Consider the following 10,000-nt stretch of genomic DNA (forward strand, 5'->3'; position numbering starts at 1 on the left):
TGTGGAGCAGTAGATAGTTGCTTGGTTACAGGGAGGATTCATGTGATCGTTACTACTGATGTGTTAAGGCTGTTTCCTGGTGAGCAGCATTCCATTCAACCTCTGCTGACTCAACCTCAATTGTGATTAGTCAGCCTCAATATGTCTCCATCCCCTCCCTCCCTCCCTCTCTCTCTCTCTCTCTCTCTCTCTCCCTCCCTCCCTCCCTCCCTCCCTCCCTCCCTCCCTCCCTCCCTCTCTCTCTCTCTCTCTCTCTCTCTCCCTTCCCCTTCCCTCCCTCCCTCCCTCCTCCCTCCCTCCCCCTCCTCCCTCCATCCCCCTCTCTCCCCCCTCCCTCCCTCCCTCCATCCCTCCCCCTCCCTCCCTCCCTCTCTCCCTTCCCTTCCCTCCCTCCCTCCCTCTCTCCCTTCCCTTCCCTCCCTCCCCTCCCCTCTCTCCCTTCCCTTCCCCTCCCTCCCTCCCTCCCTCCATCCCCCTCTCCTCCCTCCCTCCCTCCCTCCCCCTCCATCCCTCCCATCCACAGCTAGCCCAGCCAGTGCACAGCCCAGTTACAGAGCCCACACAGACAGACAGGGTCATTTAAACAGAGAGGGAAGAACAGGGACTCAGTCTGTGGTGATATTGTTGAGTCACATCATGTCTCTTATTTTTCTTCCACGTTGTCCGATCGGTCGTTTGAGTTCTTCTTTTAATAAATCATGATCTGTAATCACGCAGTGCCTCAGTAAACATACTGTAGAACATTGGTTGAGCTACCGTTGCATACTGTTGGGAGCATAAGTCAGCCTTTATATAACAAATGTTGTATGGCTTTTTCCAATACAGATAACATCAGGCCTAGCCGAACCGTCCATTCCACTTACAACAGACCCAACAACACTCAGCCAATTCCACTTACAACAAACCCAACAACACCAGTCAATTCCACTTACAACAGACCCAACACCGCAGTCCATTCCACTTACAACAGACCCAACAACACCAGTCCATTCCACTTACAACAGACCGAACAACACCAGTCCATTCCACTTACAACAGACCCAACAACACCAGTCAATTCCACTTACAACAGACCCAGCAACAGACCCAACAACACCAGTCAATTCCACTTACAACAGACCCAACAACACCAGTCCATTCCACTTACAACAGACCCAACAACACCAGTCCATTCCACTTACAACAGACCCAACAACACCAGTCAATTCCACTTACAACAGACCCAGCAATACCAGTCCATTCCACTTACAACAGACCCAACAACACCAGTCAATTCCACTTACAACAGACCCAACAACACAAGTCCATTCCACTTATACAACAGACCCAACAACACCAGTCCATTCCACTTACAACAGACCCAACAACACCAGTCAATTCCACTTACAACAGACCCAACAACACCAGTCAATTCCACTTACAACAGACCCAACAACACCAGTCCATTCCACTTACAACAGACCCAACAACACCAGTCCATTCCACTTACAACAGACCCAACAACACCAGTCCATTCCCACTTACAACAAACCCAACAATACCAGTCCATTCCACTTACAACAGAACCAACAACACCGGTCCATTCCACTTACAACAGACCCAACAACACCAGTCCATACAACAGACCCAACAACACCAGTCCACTTACAACAGACCCAACAATACCAGTCCATTCCACTTACAACAGACCCAACAACACCGGTCCATTCCACTTACAACAGATCCAACAACACCAGTCCATTCCCCTCTTACAACAGACCCAACAACACCAGTCCACTTACAACAGACCCAACAACACCAGTCCATTCCTTATACAACAGACCCAACAACACCGGTCCATTCCACTTACAACAGACCCAACAACACGAGTCCATTCCACTTATACAACAGACCCAACAACACCTGTCCATTCAACTTATAACAGACCCAACAACACCAGTCCATTCCACTTACAGCAGACCCAACAACACCAGTCGATTCCACTTACAACAGACCCAACAACACCAGTCCATTCCACTTACAACAGACCCAACAACACCAGTCCATTCCACTTACAACAGACCCAACAACACCAGTCAATTCCACTTACAACAGACCCAACAATACCAGTCCATTCCACTTACAACAGACCCAACAACACCAGTCCATTCCACTTACAACAGACCCAACAACACCAGTCCATTCCACTTACAACAGACCCAACAACACCAGTCCATTCCACTTACAACAGACCCAACAACACCAGTCAATTCCACTTATAACAGACCCAGCAACACCAGTCAATTCCACTTACAACGAACCCAACAACATGATCCACATTCCACTTACAACAGACCCAACAACACCGGTCCATTCCACCCACAACAAGACCCAACAACACCAGTCCATTCCGCCCACAACCAAACCCAACAATACCAGTCCATTCCACTTACAACAGAACCAACAACACCCGGTCCATTCCACTTACAGCAGATCCAACAACACCAGTCCATTCCCTCTTTAACAGACCTTAACACCAGTCCACTTACAACAGACCCAACAACACCAGTCCATTCCACTTATACAACAGACCCAACAACACCGGTCCATTCCACTTTACAACAGACCCAACAACACGAGTCCATTCACTTATACAACAGACCCAACAACACCTGTCCATTCAACTTATAACAGACCCAACAACACCAGTCCATTCCACTTACAGCAGACCCAACAACACCAGTCGATTCCACTTACAACAGACCCAACAACACCAGTCCAGATGTGTCCCCTTGGGGGCGTGGCACCACCTATAACTCAAAGAACACGTTATTCAAATGTAAGTACACGTCTCTAGTCAATGTCTCTACACCAAAACAAACTTAATTGGAACTGAGTTAGCTCCAAAGTAAGAGGTCAAGGTCTGATTGGCCCCCGGCGCCCATATCGGTGGCCATCTTAGGTCGTACCGGTATGTCGCTAATGTCTCAACCTCTGAGTATCACAGAAACACAACGCTTTGAATTAATAGCAGACTAATGTTGTTAACATTTGGAGATGGGTGAAATTGATCAGAATCTCAACAGAAACACAAATGTCTATTTTGAAACATCAATTTTGACTATAAATCTAGCGAGCAGTTAAAAAAATATATGCTTATTTTGGGAGATTTGTCATTTACCAATTTTGGTTGTAAAATGACGCCAGTTGGTGCTTTTGGGGTTTAAAAGGCTTTTAAGATGATTGAGGGCAATTCCCTTGATAACAGAATGGTGCTGAGACTCAATGTAATTCCACGGTAACAGAATGGTGCTGAGACTCAATGTAATTCACGGTAACAGAATGGTGCTGAGACTCAATGTAAATTCACGGTAACAGAATGGTGCTGAGACTCCAATGTAATTCCGGTAACAGAATGATGCTGAGACTTAATGTAATTCCACGGTAACAGAATGGTGCTGAGACTCAATGTAATTCCACGGTAACAGAATGGTGCTGAGACTCAATGTAATTCCACGGTAACAGAATGATGCTGAGACTCAATGTATGTCAAACTCAAAAACAATGATTGCAAAGTTAAACAAACCATGCAACATTATGCACAAGGATGACTTTTAACAACTTCCATAGAAAATATGACAAATAAAACACCTTCACTTGAACCGTGCAGATGCAAAGTTAGGTAACAGAATGACGGTTTGTGCTGTTGGCGCCGTCATTCTGTTAGCAAACTTGGCATCTGCAGTGTGTGATGTCTGGGGCTGTTGTGTCACCTACTGACCTCGTGGAGATCTGTTATAGTGGGACAATCAAGTAGATCAACCAATCAAATGTATGTATAAAGCCCTTCTTACATCAGCTGATATCTCAAAGTGCTGTACAGAAACCCAGGCTAAAACCCCAAACAGCAAGCAATGCAGGTGTAGAAGCACGGTGGTGGGAGAAACTCCTAGAAGGCAGGAACCTAGAGGAAGAGAGCCTGAGGAACCAGGCCATGAGGGGTGGCCAGTCCTCTCCTGGCTGTGCCGGGTGGAGATTATAACCGAACATGGCCAAGATGTTCAAATGTTCATAGATGACCAGCAGGGTCAAATAATAATAATCACAGTGGCTGTCGAGGGGGCAACAGGTCAGCACCTCAGGAGTAAATGTCAGCTGGCTTTTTATTGCCGATCATTGAGAGTATCTCTACCGCTCCTGCTGTCTCCAGAGAGTTGAAAACAGCAGGTCTGGGACAGGAAGCACGTCCGGTGAACAGCTCAGGGTTCCATAGCCGATCATTGAGAGTATCTCTACCACTCCTGCTGTCTCTAGAAAACAGCAGGTCTGGGACAGGTAGCATGTCCGGTGAACAGGTCAGGGTTCCATAGCTGCAGGCAGAACAGTTGAAACTGGAGCAGCAGCACAGCCAGGTGGACTGGGGACAGCAAGGAGTCATCAGGCTAGGTAGTCCTGAGGCATGGTCCTAGGGCTCAGGTCCTCCGAGAGAGAGAAAGAAAGAAAGTAGGAAAGAAAGAGAGAGAAAGAAAGAAAGAGAGAATTAGAGAGAGCATACTTAAATTCACACAGGACTCCGGATAAGACAGGAGAAATACTCCAGATATAACAAACTGACCCTAGCCCCCCGACACATAAACTACTGCAGCATAAATACTGGAGGCTGAGATAGGAGGGGTCGGGAGACACTGTGGCCCCATCCGACGATACCCCCAAACAAGGCCAAACAGGCAGGATATAACCCCACCCGCTTTGCCAAAGCATAACCCCCACACCACTAGAGTGATATCTTCAACCACCAACTTACCATCCTGAGACAAGGCCGAGTATAGCCCACAAAGATCTCAACCAAGGCACAACCCAAGGGGGGGCTCCAACCCGGACAGGAAGATCACGTCAGTGACTCATCCCACTTAAGTGACGCACCACTCCTAGGGACAGCATGGAAGAGCACCAGTAAGCCAGTGACTCAGCCCCTGTAATAGGGTTAGAGGCAGAGTATCCCAGTGGAGAGAGGGGAACCGACCAGGCAGAGACAGCAAGGGCGGTTCGTTGTTCCAGTGCCTTTCCATTCACCTTCACACTCCTGGGCCAGACTACACTCAATCATATGACCCACTGAAGAGCTGAGTCTTCAATAATGACTTAAAGGTTGAGACCGAGTTTGGCAGAGACCGAATAGGCAGACCATTCCATAAAAATGGAGATCTATAGGAGAAAGCCCTGCCTCCAGCTGTTTGCTTAGAAATTCTAGGGACAGTAAGAAGGCCTCCGTCTTGTGACCGTAGCGTACGTGTAGGTATGTACGGCAGGACCAAATCGGAATGATAGGTAAGAGCAAGCCCATGTAATGCTTTGTAGGTTAGCAGTAAAACCTTGAAATCAGCCCTTGCCTTGACAGGAAGCCAGTGTAGGGAGGCTAGGCACTGGAGTAATATGATCAAATTTTTGGGTTCTAGTCAAGATTCTAGCAGCCGTATTTAGCACTAACTGAAGTTTGTTTAGTGCTTTATCCGGGTAGCCGGAAAGTAGAGCATTGCAGTAGTCTAACCTAGAAGTGACAAAAGCATGAATTAATTTTTCTGCATCATTTTTGGACCGAAGGTTTCTGATTTTTGCAATGTTACGTAGATGGAAAAAAGCTGTCCGTGAAACAGTCTTGATATGTTCGTCAAAAGAGAGATCAGGGTCCAGAGTAACGCCGAGGTCCTTCACAGTTTTATTTGAGACGACTGTACATCCATCAGATTAATTGTCAGATCCATCAGAAGATCTTTTTGTTTCTTGGGACCTAGAACAAGCATCTCTGTTTGTCAGAGTTTAAAAATAGAACATTTGCAGCCAACCACTTCCTTATGTCTGAAACACAGGCTTCCAGGAGGGCAATTTTGGGGCTTCACCATGTTTTATTGAAATGTACAGCTGTGTGTCATCCGCATAGCAGTGAAAGTTAACATTATGTTTTCGAATGACATCACCAAGAGGTAAAATATATAGTGAAAACAATAGTGGTCCTAAAACGGAGCCTTGAGGAACACCGAAATGTACAGTTGATTTGTCAGAGGACAAACCATCCACAGAGACAAACTGATATCTTTCAACAGATAAGATATAAACCAGGCCAGAACTCTAAACCAGGCCAGTCTGTGTAGACTAATTTGGGTTTCCAATCTCTCCAAAAGTATGTGGTGATCGATGGTATCAAAAGCAGCACTAAGGTCTAGGAGCACGAGGACAGATGCAGAGTCTCGGTCTGACGCCATTAAAAGGTAATTTACCACCTTCACAAGTGCAGTCTCAGTGCTATGATGGGGTCTAAAAACCAGACTGAAGCGTTTCGTATACATTGTTTGTCTTCAGGATGGGAATGCGCTGCTGTGCAACAGCTTTTTCTAAAAGTTTTGAGAGGAATGGAAGATTCGATATCGGCCAATAGTTTTTTCAAGAGAGGCTTTATTACTGCCACTGTTAGTGAGTTTGGTACCGATCCGGTGGATAGAGACCCGTTTATTATGTTCCACATAAGACACAGTGGAAGGAGACGCAGGACTTTACTCTGCATCTATTTACATCACCGTCATGGTTGAGACTCTTAGTAGTACCTGTAGCATGATGTACTACAATACCCATAATGCCCTGTATAAGGTACTGACTCACTCATGATGTACTACAACACGCATAATGCCCTGTATACAGTACTGACTCACTCATGATCTACTACAACACCCATAATGCCCTGTATACAGTACTGACTCACTCATGATGTACTACAACACGCATAGTTCCCTGTATACAGTACTGACTCACTCATGATCTACTACAACACCCATAATGCCCTGTATACAGTACTGACTCACTCATGATGTACTACAATACCCATAATGCCCTGTATACATTATTGACTCACTCATGATCTACTACAACACCCATAATGCCCTGTATACAGTACTGACTCACTCATGATCTACTACAACACCCATAATGCCCTGTATACAGTACTGACTCACTCATGATCTACTACAATACCCATAATGCCCTGTATACAGTACTGACTCACTCATGATGTACTACAATACCCATAATGCCCTGTATACAGTACTGACTCACTCATGATGTACTACAACACCCATAATTCCCTGTATACAGTACTGACTCACTCATGATCTACTACAATACCCATAATGCCCTGTTTACAGTACTGACTCACTCATGATCTACTACAACACCCATTGTCAGGACCCGGTTACGAACCTGGGTCTCCGGAGTGAGAAACAGTCACTTAACCAACTGAGCCACGAATAGTCAGCAGAACCCAGAAGATGAGGCAGACACAGCAGTACTTAAGACGGTGTATTTAATAAAGTAAAAAGGAGAAGTCCTTCAATACAAAAATAGTAAAATCCAAAAGGTGGTAGGAATAGCACAAAAAACCTTAAGAGATACTCAAAAACAGAATTCCACAAGAGCATCCACCGAATCGACAAGAATACACAGAACACTAGGGCTGGGTGCTAACATACAAACACAGAGCACAGAACTGAGGGAAACTAAGGTTTAAATACAATCAGGGAAAACGAGGCACAGGTGCAAATGATAATGGGGAACAAGGGAAAAAACATAAGGTCAAAAAGCACAATGGAGGCATCTAGTGACCAAAACCCGGAACAACCCTGGCCAAATCCTGACACCCGTAACGCCCTGTATACAGTACTGACTCACTCATGATCTACTACTATACCCATAATTCCCTGTATACAGTACTGACTCACTCATGATCTACTACAATACCCATAATTCCCTGTATACAGTACTGACTCACTCATGATCTACTACAACACCCATAATGCCCTGTACACAGTACTGACTCACTCATGATGTACTACAATACCCATAATTCCCTGTATACAGTACTGACTCACTCATGATCTACTACAATACCCATAATGCCCTGTACACAGTACTGACTCACTCATGATGTACTACAATACCCATAATGCCCTATATACAGTACTGACTCACCATGATCTACTACAATACCCATACGCCCTGTACACAGTACTGACTCACTCATGATGTACTACAATACCCATAATTCCCTGTATACAGTACTGACTCACTCATGATCTACTACAATACCCATAATGCCCTGTACACAGTACTGACTCACTCATGATGTACTACAATACCCATAATGCCCTATATACAGTACTGACTCACTCATGATCTACTACAATACCCATAATGCCCTGTACACAGTAGTGACTCACTCATGATGTACTACAATACCCATAATTCCCTGTACACAGTACTGACTCACTCATGATGGACTACAACACCCATAATGCCCTGTACACAGTACTGACTCACTCATGATCTACTACAATACCCATAATGCCCTGTATACAGTACTGACTCACTCATGATGTACTACAATACCCATAATTCCCTGTATACAGTACTGACTCACTCATGATGGACTACAACACCCATAATGCCCTGTATACAGTACTGACTCACTCATGATGTACTACAATACCCATAATGCCCTGTACACAGTAGTGACTCACTCATGATCTACTACAATACCCATAATTCCATGTATACAGTACTGACTCACTCATGATGGACTACAATACCCATAATGCCCTGTACACAGTAGTGATTGTTCCTGTCCCTCTGCTCCTTCTTACAGGAGAACCCGTTCAGAAACCGCATGGTGGAAGTCTTCTGAGGACGGACAAGGCAACTTGAGCTTCAATGACTTTGTAGACATGTTCTCTGCTCTCTCTGCGAAACGGCCCCACGAGAACTGAAGACCATATATGCTTTTAAAATCTATGGTTAGTACTGGTTAGTACTGGTTAGTACTGTGTAGACTAGTATGTCTCCTATGGTTAGTACTGGTTAGTACTGGTTAGTACTGAGTAGACTACTATGTCTCCTATGGTTAGTACTGGTTAGTACTGAGTAGACTACTATGTCTCCTATGGTTAGTACTGGTTAGTACTGGTTAGTACTGAGTAGACTAGTATGTCTCCTATGGTTAGTACTGGTTAGTACTGAGTAGACTAGTATGTCTCCTATGGTTAGTACTGGTTAGTACTGGTTAGTACTGTGTAGACTAGTATGTCTCCTATGGTTAGTACTGGTTAGTACTGTGTAGATTAGTATGTCTCCTATGGTTAGTACTGGTTAGTACTGAGTAGACTAGTATGTCTCCTATGGTTAGTACTGGTTAGTACTGGTTAGTACTGTGTAGACTACTATGTCTCCTATGGTTAGTACTGGTTAGTACTGTGTAGACTAGTATGTCTCCTATGGTTAGTACTGGTTAGTACTGGTTAGTACTGTGTAGACTAGTATGTCTCCTATGGTTAGTACTGGTTAGTACTGGTTAGTACTGTGTAGACTAGTATGTCTCCTATGGTTAGTACTGGTTAGTACTGTGTAGACTAGTATGTCTCCTATGGTTAGTACTGGTTAGTACTGGTTAGTACTGAGTAGACTAGTATGTCTCCTATGGTTAGTACTGGTTAGTACTGGTTAGTACTGTGTAGACTAGTATGTCTCCTATGGTTAGTACTGGTTAGTACTGGTTAGTACTGTGTAGACTAGTATGTCTCCTATGGTTAGTACTGGTTAGTACTGTGTAGACTAGTATGTCTCCTATGGTTAGTACTGGTTAGTACTGTGTAGACTAGTATGTCTCCTATGGTTAGTACTGGTTAGTACTGTGTAGACTAGTATGTCTCCTATGGTTAGTACTGGTTAGTACTGGTTAGTACTGAGTAGACTAGTATGTCTCCTATGGTTAGTACTGGTTAGTACTGTGTAGACTAGTATGTCTCCTATGGTTAGTACTGGTTAGTACTGGTTAGTACTGTGTAGACTAGTATGTCTCCTATGGTTAGTACTGGTTAGTACTGGTTAGTACTGTGTAGACTAGTATGTCTCCTATGGTTAGTACTGGTTAGTACTGTGTAGACTAGTATGTCTCCTATGGTTAGTACTGGTTAGTACTGTG

At 44.7% G+C, this 10,000-nt stretch overlaps 1 pseudogene; it reads left to right on the forward strand.

Annotated features, from left to right (window-relative positions):
• Nucleotides 1-8,632: 8,632 nt before the first annotated feature.
• Nucleotides 8,633-10,000, forward strand: part of LOC135537391 (calcium and integrin-binding family member 2-like) — a 5,303-nt pseudogene continuing 3,935 nt past the window's right edge.

This window comes from Oncorhynchus masou, unplaced genomic scaffold (assembly GCF_036934945.1).
Source record: "Oncorhynchus masou masou isolate Uvic2021 unplaced genomic scaffold, UVic_Omas_1.1 unplaced_scaffold_7621, whole genome shotgun sequence".
Taxonomy (NCBI): Eukaryota; Metazoa; Chordata; class Actinopteri; order Salmoniformes; family Salmonidae; genus Oncorhynchus; species Oncorhynchus masou.